This window comes from Crocuta crocuta, unplaced genomic scaffold, assembly GCF_008692635.1.
Source record: "Crocuta crocuta isolate KB4526 unplaced genomic scaffold, BGI_CrCroc_1.0 scaffold141, whole genome shotgun sequence".
Classification (NCBI taxonomy): domain Eukaryota; kingdom Metazoa; phylum Chordata; class Mammalia; order Carnivora; family Hyaenidae; genus Crocuta; species Crocuta crocuta.
In genome coordinates, this window is record NW_027527951.1 from 6,784,550 (window position 1) to 6,796,514 (window position 11,965).

The window sequence follows — 11,965 nt, forward strand, 5'->3', positions numbered from 1 at the left end:
TCTTAGTTATTTCCTTTTAAACACCCCCAATCTTATCAATATATTTATGGTTAAAAAAAGGGGGGCAGGGAGGCAAGTTACCACAATAATTCAACACACAAAAAGGAAACCAGACAGAAAGACTGCAAAAGAAAAATATAGTTTAGATAAAAGATTAGATTAAATACTTAAGTACTGACAAAATTGGCCTTGCCTCTGAGCCTCAAAAATTTATATGCTGGATCTTAGTGGAAGGGGGATGAGGGCACAAGGATTGCACTTTTTGCCTGAACGACAGCCATGAGGAGACAGCTGAGGTGGGACAGCCCCTAGCCCCCTCCCCCTGTTCCCACAGGCCCGGAGTTGGACCCAGATCAGGACCTTACTGAGAGTTTCTGTAAATAGGCCAGCCAGTCCCTGGGGACACTGATTTCCCTTCCTACCCCCCAAAAAAGATGGTGAGAAAATCCATTTCAACCTACTGCAGCACCAACAAGATTGGAATTTTTAAAAAAAGTTCTCAGGGAACATAAAATAAAAAGCCTATAAAAGCTTATCGATATTTCTATCCTGTCCCTGGGTGTGTCTGAGGACATTTTCTTCTACTATCAAGGCTTCTCAGCCTCCAGTTACAGAAACATTGACTTAAGGAAAAATGGATTCCATGAAAATGGCTTTCAATTGTGAATTATTATTATTACAGTCAGTCTTTACAACTTATATGTTCTTGGATTCTCAGAATACATCTGTGGACTCCCAAGCTTGAGAATGAACATTAAAATGGAAGAAGTGCAGCTCAGTTATGGCTGGTGTTGTGTCTCAAAACATATACTTATTGGATCCATATTTATCAAGTTATTTACATACTCTGAACTTAGTGGGATTAAGTTCAGATTGGCACATAGGGGGTGCTAAATAAGTTTTTCCGTTTTGCTTAATGGGTTTTTATATTCACAAATGATTTCATATTCTTTCTTGCTCTATAATCTAGGCAAGACGTCCCTGGCTGTTTTCAGTTTATAAGATATTTATTCTTTTGTTCCTGTCTGTTAAATTTTTTCCTGCACTTTGTTTTGTGATTAAAAATTAGATTTTGAGAAAACATACTCATGTTTCTCTTTTAAGAAAGACTAGGTGTTATCACTTCTAGATCGTGAAAGATATTTGTCTTAGTGATTGATTTGCAGATACTGTGGTAGTAGAAATCACCTGGTGGCATCTCTTCCAGACAAACAAAACTGTTGGATAAAATATAATATGAAGATAATTTTCAATATATTGTTAAGATAAAAAGAAGGAGGGGTGCTTGGGTAGCTCCATCAGTTAAAGTCAGACTCTTGATTTCACCTCAGGTCATGATCTCACAGTTCGTGAGTTCGAGCCCTGTGTCAGATTCTGCGCAGACAGCACAGAGCCTGCTTAGGATTCTCTTTCTCTGTGTTCCTCCCCTGCTCGCTCACTTGCTCTCTTTCAAAATAAATAAATGCACCTAAAAAAAAAAAGAAGGAAAGAAAAATCTCTTTATTACAGAAATGAAGAGCAAATGCAAACCAAAGGCTACAGTTGCAGAGAAATCAGATGTGGGTAAAGACCTTTGAAGCTAGAGTTTTAGGACCTAATTGAGATTTTAAGGAAAACCAGTAAAAAGACAGAAGTAGAATGGGTAACTCCCAAACTCATGGGGTGGGGATAGTAATAAAGAAAACCAACTTAACCAAAGAGAGAAAAGGAAAAGAGAGAGAAAAAAAAGCAGCAGCAGCAGCAGCAGTAGTAAAAGAAATAAAATGTGAAAAGAAAATGATGACACACACACAAACAAAACTTGTGGAAATAAGTGCAAATATATCAATAATCATAATTTCTTAAAACTATAAAATATTCTATTGGATATATTTTTGTAATTTATTTAACCAGTGTTACACTCACGGACATCTTAAATGACTAATGTTTTTAAACACAGGTAATATCTTTGTATAGGTATATATGTGTGTCTGTATAATTATCTACATATATTTGTGTGTAATTACATACAATTTCAGGCATTTTCTTCTAAGCCTAAAGGATAAATTCATAGATGTGGAATTATGGTGTGTTTTTTTTATAGTTACTGTCAAATCAATTTACCTTGCAGTATTCTTTACACAAGCCATAGTCATTTACTATTAAAAAAAAACAACCCATGTTTGCCAACATAATGAATGACAATGGTTCATTAACTATTGTTTAAGTTTATATTTTTCTAAATTTGCGTTTTAGAGTCATTTGCGTTTTCTGCTCCTACATTTCCCTCCCTACAGTCAATTTGAAATCTCACTGCCAGAGTGAACCGAGGAAAATCTAGATCCACGTGTCACTCGCTTCAGCAAACCTCCCGCTGAGTATCTGGTTCACTGAGTGAAAAGCCACTCCCTGAGGTGACGCCCAGAGCCCTTCTCCATTCTAAGCCTGCGCCCTTCCCCTTCCAAACTCCGGTTTCTCCTTCCCTTGCCCTCTCCTCACATCCGCTCTAGCCTTCTCGCATCTTCCGTGCTTGCCAGGAGAGCTTTAGAAAGTTTGTTTTGGCTGTCCTGCTTCCCAGCTATCTGCTTGGCTAATTCTCACCCACAGCACGTGTTGGCTCAAATTTTACTTCTTCATTGAAGTCACCCTAAATAACCTGTAATACTGAAGTTTTCCCTCCGGCACTCAGGCCTCCCCATCCCCACCCCTTACCTGGCTTTTCCTCCCCACCTGTTATTCATTGTACTGTAAATTATATAATATTCACAATATCCTGTCATTTAGCATGTGCTATATAATGTGCTACTTACTACACAATGAAGTTTGAATCCTCATCTCCTCATTACCTTCTCTTGTTCTTTATCATTTTTTCTTCATTCACTTGTTAGTTTGTAAAGGAGTATTTTTATAAATAAAAAAGAGGTCATTTTGGGGACACTTGGGTGGCTTAGTCAATTAAGTGTCTGAGGTCATGGTCTCACCGTTGAGGAGATTGAGCCGCATGTTGGGCTTTGTGCCCACAGCGTGGAGCCCACTTACCGCTCTCTCGCTCTCTCTTCTCTCTCAAAATAAATACACTTATTTTTTAAGCAGTCATTTTAGTTTATGTGTAGCTTATATTTTTCCTGACTTGGTCATTTGTATTCTGATCTTTCATTTTAGGACAAAATTTATTGATCTTATGCCTTCTGTTTCTTGAGTCATAAGTGAAGAGGTCTTCCCACTCTGTATAACATATATACATATATACACACATATATATATTTATAGAAACACAAACACGTACACAGAACTGTAACATCACTTTGTAGGATTTAAAATACAAACATACATACACGGTGCCTTTCATTTCATTGATAAAGCATTACTTTTACAGATAAATTTAGAAAAAAACTTTGCTTTTTAGTAATTTTGATTCTTCTTGCTTAAAAACAGGGCACTGTATATCCTTTTCTATATTTAATCTTCTTTGTATAAATTGAATAATTTTAAAAGGTTTGGAGGAAGTTTAAATTTATCTCAATATTCCTTATTTGTTTTTAGGCTTATTCGCAAGCACTTTATACATTGAGTTGCTATTAAGAATAAGATTTTTCTTGCATTATCTTTTCTACTATACATTATTTATACATAAGAAAGCTACTGATTTATATGTTAATTTCATACTCAAACTTTATTGAATTCTTTGATTTGAATAATGTTTCAGATATGTGGTTTTGAAGCTATCATGCTGCATTATTTGCAAACAATGATAGTTCTTGTCTCCTTTCCAGTTTTTCCTCTCTTTTCTTTCTCATGAGTGATATCAGATACTATTTCTAAAATAATGTTACATTGTAGTTGTGATAGTGAAATACTTGTCTATTCTTGTCATGGAAAGACTTCCAGTATCTTTGGGTTAAGATAAAATGTACATTTTATTATATTAAAGTAGTCTGTCTCTATTCCTGTTTTACTTTGAGATTTTGTTTTAATGTTTATTTATGTATTTTGCAAGAAAGAGAGAGTGAGTGGTGGAGGACACAGAGAGAGAGAGAGAGAGAGAGAGAGAATCCCAAGCAGCTTCCGTGCACTAGAACAGAGCCTGACTCAAGGCTCCATCCTGCAACTGTGAGATCATGACCTGAGGTGAAATCAAGAGTTGGACGCTTGACTGAGCCACCCAGGCACCCCAAGACTTTTTTTTCAGATCAAGTATAAACACAAATATGGAAAAAAATGCCTTTTCAGCATCTTTGGAGATGATCATATTAATAGATCTCCTAACGCTGAGCTATGGTAAAAATGTTCACATAAACCTCTCTTGGACAGGTGCTATTATTCCCTTTGCTAATACTTCAGATTATTAAGTTAATATCCATAAATATTTACCATGTGCTTATCTTTTTGAATTTTTTGGTCAACATTACACTGGTTTCATAAAAAGTATTGACAGCTGTCCTGACCATCTTCTGCCACAGTTTAAATAGCTGTTTCTCTTCTATCATTTATAGGTTTTACAGTGTCCTCTTACTTAACAAACTATCATGCTGATGCTTTAGAGAATATGAGTAAGACTTTTTGCAAACATGATTTCCTCTTTGGAATACTGGTCTTGTGTCAGTTTTAATTTGTTACATTTTCTTAGGAAATGATCTGTTTTATCATTATTTTCAAGTTTGTTTTCTTAGAATTAAGCAAAGATTTCATTCATAATTTTTAAATTCTTCTGCATCGATGGCTATTTTCTATTCTTACATTTACTTTTATACTTGTCCCCTTTTTTCTTGATTATATTGGCTGATAACCTTCCCATTACATGGATACTCATTTTTCAAAGAATTGATCCTTCATTGTATTAGTCCTACCATTTTTCTGTTTTCTTGTTCATTAATGTTTTTAACTTTCTTACTGTCTTTATACTCTCTGGTTTTTAGTTTTCATCATGTTTCAAATCTCTCAAATCCTTGGTCTATTAATTTTTAATTTTTCTTACCTATTAATGTGATTATTTAAGACATTTCCTTAGAGAGCACACATAGTTCTGACTTGTTTCCATTATGGCTTTTTTTTCTATATATTTGAAATTTCAATTTTGTTTATATCTTTGATATGAGCTATTTGATTGGTAGGGTTTTGTTTTTATACATTTTAACTAATATGAAACCATCAGCAAATTGAAGTATAATCAGAGAATGTTATCATGTCATAAGTTCCAATTTACTGAGGTCCCTTGTGACCTAATATTTGGTCAATGTGTATTAATGTTTCGTGAAAAGAAGGTACATTCTCTGTTTTTAGATTATAGATTTATATGTGTACATATAAAATTTATTATGTTACTTAAGTCTTCTCTATTATCTTCATTTGGCTTATAAAATAAGAAGCAAAAGTCTTCTGTCCTTAATATCTTAATGTGTTCAGTCTATTTCTGTGTATGTATGTTGTGTTTGCTTTATGACTTTATATTTTAGATAATTGGTGATTGGATATTGATGAAAGTCAGATAGTCTTGATAGATTATGTCCTTTACTATCATAAGAAGTGTTTTTATTTGTCCTGTCTAATATTTTCACTTTGAATTCTGCTTGTCTGGTATTGAAATTGTGGCCACTGCTATTTTTTTCTCTTCATTTCCTAAAATTTTTTTTTGTCTTTTTTACTTTTTACTCTTCTAAGTCAGTTTTAAGTGTGTCCTTTACTTATGCTTTTGTGAGTTTATATGATGATCTTATAATTTGGGAGGTTTGCTTTCTGTTTTTAGAACACTTAGCAATTTCTTCTGTAACTATAACTGGATATTTAATATTCTGTTTATTTGGATAGTATCAAATGACTCCATTATGAAGCCATAAGAAATTAACATATTCTACCTACCTCCTTTCAGTTCTTTTTCTCTTTTTTTGTCACCGCTATCAATTCAATAGTTGATGTTATTTTCTTGGTTCTTGTAGTATTTAGCTTTACAACGTTAAATCAACACACTTTAGTTACCTTATTTGTCAGCTTTTAAATCAATGGATTGATTCTTGGCAATAAAGTGAGGAATCAACTTTATTTATACTACCCCCCAAACCTTCACAGACTTATTTAATTTTGTCTTTGTTGCGTGTGTGTTTCCATTATCTTGGTTTTAGGAGTAATCTTTAAGAGATATGCAAATGGTAGAACTGTCTATATATCACATCCTCAAACAGAAATCCAAAAAGAATTTTATATCTCTGTGAAAGCAAATACATTTTAGAAGGTAAGGATATATTCCCGTAGTCATTAAAGAGTTAACTGAGGATTTTAAGAAGGAATTTAGACAGAATGATGACTGTACAGCACATAAAATAATTTAGTTGAATGGTATAGGAATAGTATAAGATAACTCAATTCTTACAGAATATTTTCAGTGCGTAAATTTAAATTGTGTTGTTAAAGTAGTTATCAGGTATATAATAATGTTGCATGAAAATATTGCAAGCCAAAGATAATATTTCTGAAGTGGAATAAGAATGGTTTGTTTTAGCTTCACCTGCATAGTGCCTTATATAAACACATTTCTGTTTGCTCACTAGAAAGAATTAGTTGAATACACATTCTCTGGACAGTTTGACATACAGTCAAGAGGTACAGTCTGTACTACTTGTCTAACTATGCAAACTTTTCAATTTGAGTTAAGTAGAAGAGGCAGTTTCTAATGGGTTTGTCTTTTGCATGAGAACCTCTTTACGTCTCATATAACCCCAGGAGAAAATACCACTGGGGTTACTTGGATTGGAATTGGGACCACCAGAATTGGATGTGAGTTTTATTGGCTGTGTCAGGGAAAATGAAATGTCTACTGGGTGACTGTGGCTATCACAGAAGGAGTTCAGAGTCAGTTGCTTGTGAGGTCCCATATGGGCAGTCCCAGGATGGGCTTTAATGCACTTAATCAGTTCAGCCTACCTCTTGTAGTCCCTGGATCACCTAATGTTCATACGCAAGGGTTAGCATCCACTCTCTAAGTGTGCTCATCATAAGAGTATCTTTACTTCATTGGTCTATTATTCATTCATATATGTATAACCATAAATATTTCCAATTGACTGTATCATGAAGTAGACATGCCATATTCCCCTGGCTCTCTAACACTGTCCCAAAAGAATCCAACAAGTTTCATGCATAGACTCAACATTGCATAAGACATAGTTGTGATAACCTGCTCAGCAAGTCATGAGCTTCAACTACCTTGCTTGAAATGTTATCAATACTAATAATATTTACCAAATCACCATCCCGAGAAAACCAGTCTCCTCCCAGCATGCTCTCACTGAACTTAGTGCTTTCAATGCAGAGATGGCTTTCAATCAATATATCCATTGTGTTAGAGTTCCTGAAGCCTGGCTCTCAGCCAAGGCTAAGCCCGAGACATTAGTCTTGTGTTCCCTCAGTGAATTCAGCCTTTCTTATAGGATGCAGGTATTTCATCACTTCATGTCCACACAATACCACTGTGAGCCCTGGGAAGCATTACTGCATTTCTGTTTTTATTTTGTCACTCACTCCCCTGACTGGTTTGTTTTTAGAGGTTTAACTGGGCCTCTAGCCTAAAGGCTGTTTCCTTTACATGTGTTATACAAAAGCATGTAGGAATTTTGCCAAGAGGCATTATAATGAATGTTGAAAATGGGACGGGTTTTAAGTTCAGATGGACCTGCTGCATTTGGGATCTGGCTCTACCACTCACTTATTGAGCAACCTAGGAAAGTTTACTTAACTCCTCAGAATCTTATTTTTGCATCTGTAAGTGTACATACCATATTCCAAATTAAATAATTATTTTGAAAATTAGAAATAAAGCCATAAAATAACTAGCTCTTTTGTTTATATGTGCATATGCATTTAAAGCAAAAGATTCATCAAAAAATAGTTGTGACTTGTTGTCTGTACAGCAAGAAAAAAAAAAGGAAAGGAAAAATAGTGATTATGATAAGGGAATAAGATATTCCTGGAATTTTTAGTTGTAACATTTAAGTTAATATATTTCATATGAAAAATTTTTCACAAATTTTGAATTACAGATGACTCAACCCAACCATGACCTTCAAGTGTGAAGACTGCGCTGAGAGCCATGAGAAATTCAAGATTCATTGGAAGGACCTTGCCCTCAATGGCCATATGTTCCACTGTTGTGAAAGGATAGCATAAGGACATTATACGATGAAGACATTATAAACACAGCATCATGGAAACTAACTGAAAGAAATTGAGAGTACTTTACTGTTTCTTTATTTTTTTATTAAAAAATTGTTTTAATGTTTTTATTTATTTTTGAAGGAAAGAGAGAGACAGAGTGCAAGCAGCAAAGGAGCAGAGAGAGAGGGAGACACAGAATCCAAAACAGGCTCCAGGCTCTGAGCTGTCAGCACAGAGCCCTCATGCAGGGCTTGAATGGATGGACTGCGAAGTCGTGACTTGAGCCAAAGTCACATGCTTAACCAACTGAGCCACCCAGGTGTCCCAAGAGTGCTTCACAATTTTAATGAAAGAATCCACATCTGGTTGGGAGAAAAATTAAGAAGAACTTCAGAAAAGACAAGATCTTTGAATTGGATCTAGCAAGATGGGAAGAAAATCTCCATTCAAGGATAAAGCAAAAACATTCTAAGACCATTTTATTCTATTTAAATAAAAATAAAATGTTGACATTTTACAATGTGCCAGACATTCTAATATTTTTAATCATTCAATCCTTAAAGTGTTCCTGTGAAGTAAACATTATAACCATTTAATAAAATAGAGAACCAATGCATTGAGAAGATAAGTTATTTAAGGTCAAACAACTAGTAAATAAATTTAGTCTTTTTTTGTTGAATCCTGATCTGTCTGATTTTAAAGTCACTTTGGTAACACAACACTAGGTTGACTGTAAGTAGGTATGGTGCATATGTAGAAATGAGATAGTAGTTCATTTTCAAGTTAAGACTGGCACTGGGTGGTAGAGGCAGATAGAAGAAAGCTTTGATTGAAAAAATAAGATTTATTTTTAAAATAAAGAGAACCCTTGGAAATATAGTAAAATAATTGCAAATTTACCTTACATATTAATCTGTAGTGTTTAGAATAAGGACAATGATATAATTAAAGATAATTATTTTGGAAGCTATTGCAGTAGTCTAAACAAGGGATAATAGAGGAACTAACTTGGGAATAATAAATATTATCTAAGCATTACTGGATTATCTAAAAACTATCAGATAATTAGGAAACTAATTGAGTATTGTTTCACAAAATGAAGATAATGTCAAAGGATGCTGTTGTATAATAAAGAATTTTATTGGCATTTATTCCTGTTTCCTGGAAAGGAAACTAAATCCTTGGAATTTTCCGAGTAATGGGAGTGTCTTTGTGATTTGTGAGCTTCTGGGATCACACCTGAATTTATGCTAAGAGATGAAATGATTCAGCATTTGGGCAAGTCACCAGAAAGATCAACCACTTAGACAGAGTTGGGACTGGCGATTGAGTTCAGTCACAGCCAATGATTCAATCAATCATGCCTGCATAATGAAAGCCCAATAAAAACTCTGGATGCTGAAGCTCAGTGGAGCTTCCTGGCTGGTGAACATGTTGCAGGAAAGTGACATGAACTGATTCCACACGACAGTACAGAGACTGCATTCAGAACCCTTGCCCTTTGAGTTTTCATTTGGCTGCTCCTGATTTAAATAATGTGTAATAAAAGTATAAGCATAGTGCTCTCCTGAATTTTCTGAATCTTTCTAGCAAATTATTGAATCTGAGTGTGGGGGGATTCTAAGAACCTCTGAATTTGCATGCAGTTAGAAAGAAGTGTATGAAACCCAGGGACCCCTAAAATGTACCTACTGGTGTTTGAAGTGAAGATATACTTGTTGGAGACCATGCCAGTTAACCTGTAGAGTCTGCCACAGGTTATGTCAGGTGGGTAGTACTGGAGGTATACTGCAGTATACCGGCTGGTGGCAGAGCAGGTGCTCAGAAATCTTAAGCCTAACTGGGAAGAAGACAATGATGAAGACAATACCAAAAATATAGAAACCATCTGGAACTACACTCCAAGATATTGAAGATATTTAAAAGATTTCTAGAAGTGGAAAGCTACAAGTTATTAGTATTGGTTTTCTAAGAGTTTCCTCAACAAAATAACATAGACTAAGTGGCTTAAACAATAGGAATTTATTTTCTCACAGTCCTAGAGACAAGAAATGTTAAATCAGGGTGTTAGTGCTCTTTTAGTCTGTTCAGGCTGCTTTAACTAAATACCATGGACAAGGTGACTTATAAATGATAGAAATTTGTTTCTCACTGCTCTGGTGGCTGGAAGTCCAAGATAAGAGGTGTCTGTATAGTTGGGTTCTAAGAAACATTCTATTTTGGGTTGCAGAATGTTAACTTTTTGCTCTGTCCTCACATGGCAGAAGGAGCAAACAAGTTCTCTCTGAGAGAGAGAGAGAGAGAAAGAGGGAGAGAGAGAGAGAGAGAGAGAGAATGGGAGCATACAAGTAGGGAGGTGGGAGGGAGAGAATCCCAGGCAGGCTGGCTTCCACACTGTCAGTGCAGAGCCCAATGCAGGGTTCAAACTACCAAACCATGAGATTGTGACCTGAACCAAAGTGGATGCCCAACGTACTGAGCCACCTGGACTCCACTCAGGAGTCTCTTTTAAGGGCCCTAATCAAATTCATGAGGACTTTGCTTCCATGCTTTTTTTCTGTATCACACATCCTGGTGTTTCTTCCTAGATTAATAAGAACTAGTCCTATTGGATAAGCGACCTAACCTAACAGGGTCATTTTAACTTAATCACCCCTTTAAAGACCTTTTCTCTAAATATGATTATATTCTCAGGTTTTGGGAGTCAGTACTTCAACCTTGGGGTTGGGGGAGAGTGAGACACAATTCAGAACATAACACTGCAGTTTTGAGAATCACCTAAATATAAGGTATCCATTGAAAACATAAGATTGGAAGAAATTGCTAAGAGAATAAATATAAAAGGGAACATAGGCAAAAGTTAATAAAATACTTGAGAATCCCATGTAATAAATTACATGAACTCAGAAATTAGAAATCTAAGAATACCTGAAGATCAAAGGGGCAAGAATGATGATACTATTAGAATGCCACAAATCGCCAATATAGTTGGTTGGCTGGCTACTAAACTAATAAGAACATAGTACTGTGGCTACCACAACAATTATTTAAGTATTGAGGAGACAGGCTAACCTAGAAGACACCCTCCCAAAAAGTGGTTAAGAATGGATATAAGGAATAATGCATACAGAAGAACAAAGAACGAATGACCATAAGAATATATGTTTCATGAGACCTTTTTTTTAAAAACGGCCTCTGATCCAAACTTGGAGGGTCAGCTAATTGCCTGAGTATCTCTGGGATCCTATGCATCTGAAATACATACATACATACGTACATACATACATACATACATACATAATAGCTTCTTCACCTTCTTCCAAAGGAAAAAATATCTCTCACTGATTTTGCCTGAACTCATCAGCATTTGGGAGAGAAGGAGAAATAGAAATAAAATTTCTAATTGGCTGACCATTTATGTGTATAAATAAAAGTACTACTAACTCTTTTATATTTCAGTTATAAAAGTTCAGTAAATAATCTAGAAAGGAAAGATCCTTTCATTGGCTTCTTAGGTATTAAAAGGCACTGAGGAGTGAATAGTTTTAATTCTGTATTCTATCATTGAATATAGTCACTGACATGAGCATAGGAATTTAAATCAGAACTCAATAAGTGATTTGACAGATTCAAACTCAGTTAAGAAAAATGCATGATTTAATACGCTCTAAAGCTATAGATCTTGCTAAAGAGAACTGTAGTTGGGCCATGATAGTAAGTACATGAAACCACTTTTAGGGGATTATAGTTACCTCAAATGTTTTTAAATGGCGTTTGCTTCCTGGACATTTTCCCCAAGCAAAGCTACTGCATTTATCTTACCCTTGAACTGTTTCTAGTC

The 11,965-nt window shown here is 35.1% G+C and overlaps 1 long non-coding RNA gene across 1 annotated transcript in view; it reads left to right on the top strand.

Moving 5' to 3' along the window:
- LOC144221984 (uncharacterized) overlaps window positions 1-8,644 on the top strand; it is a 17,393-nt gene extending 8,749 nt beyond the window's left edge. Inside the window, exon 2 of the long non-coding RNA XR_013332246.1 lies at window positions 8,010-8,644. This is a non-coding gene — a long non-coding RNA (uncharacterized LOC144221984). The remainder of the gene's footprint in view (window positions 1-8,009) is intronic.
- The last annotated feature ends 3,321 nt before the right edge of the window (window positions 8,645-11,965 follow it).